Genomic DNA, 1,237 nt, shown 5'->3' with positions numbered 1-1,237 from the left:
ATACCAGTACCAATATCATCAGCACCACCAACTCGCCATCACGTACCCCCCCACATCGTCTCGTCTTGTCCGATGCGTTTTTTTCTTTAAACTATTATTTTTTGTTTTTTGTTACTTTTTTTGTACCACATAATATATTTCATTTTTCGGCGTTCAAAATTTTAAAGCACTGAGCTTATTCATTATCTATCTTTCATGACATTGTGTAATAAAATTATTTCTTCTATACACAGTAAAATGTTGTTCCTTATTTTTCGTATTAAAAAGTACGATTTTATTTGTTTCAACAGAATAATAGCCCAACTGAACATGATCGTGTTCGCGTGGAACCAACAAAGAATATTAACTAACAATTTTTTTGTTACTTACTGAATCTCAATGAAATAGATTGAAGGTATTGGCCTCGTAAGAGCATATAAGTTTCGAAATGATTTTCGAATGAAAATAAAATTGGTATTAAAGCATCATACGATTTTGGTTCAACATATATAAAGAATTAATTATGTTATTAATTCGGACTTTCCACGACAAATTTTAACTTAAAAAACAGTTATAAAAGATGAAAACTAATAAAAATAATAATAAAAACAAAAAGGTGGGTAAGTGGATTTCGCTCTGCTGTACAGTAGGTTACTAGTGGGTCACTGTATAATGGATGGTATTAAATTTGAATTCAATGATATAATATCATTGTATAAGAAAAACGATTCTGAGCGGAGACGGTATGTCAGTCTAGGTATAAGACATAATATTATATTATAGTCTATAGTATTTAAAAAAATTTGACATATAATAGGTACATATAATAAATTCCAAATTAATCATATCATAATATCTATTAGGTACTTATAACGCGATATACATCAACAAAAAACCGTGGTACTATCATAGATATATAATAGTATACTTTAGAAGTTTCAAGTACCCACGAATAATATTATACAATCACAACAAAATAACTAAAATAGTTATCCTAGGTTTTTAATATGTAATTTCGTCCAAATTTGTACTTAAAATGACTATAAAAATAAACTGTGTAAATGTATTTTTTAGATTTTTTGGTAACAGAATTAACTATTTACGTGGAATCTTGTTTTAAATTTTCAATCCTTAGATATAAAAATTGAACATTTTATAAATTTTTAACTACGAAATAATTATTAATTTTAAATTTCATAAATTTTGTCAAAATTCGATCTTTAAATGCTTATAAAAAAAAATTGTGCCAATGTATTTT

The sequence above is a fragment of the Acyrthosiphon pisum genome, unplaced genomic scaffold, assembly GCF_005508785.2.
Source record: "Acyrthosiphon pisum isolate AL4f unplaced genomic scaffold, pea_aphid_22Mar2018_4r6ur Scaffold_20905;HRSCAF=22491, whole genome shotgun sequence".
In the NCBI taxonomy this organism is placed as follows: domain Eukaryota; kingdom Metazoa; phylum Arthropoda; class Insecta; order Hemiptera; family Aphididae; genus Acyrthosiphon; species Acyrthosiphon pisum.
The sequence above is the reverse complement of the archived record's forward strand: the minus strand, read 5'-3'. Positions refer to the sequence as shown.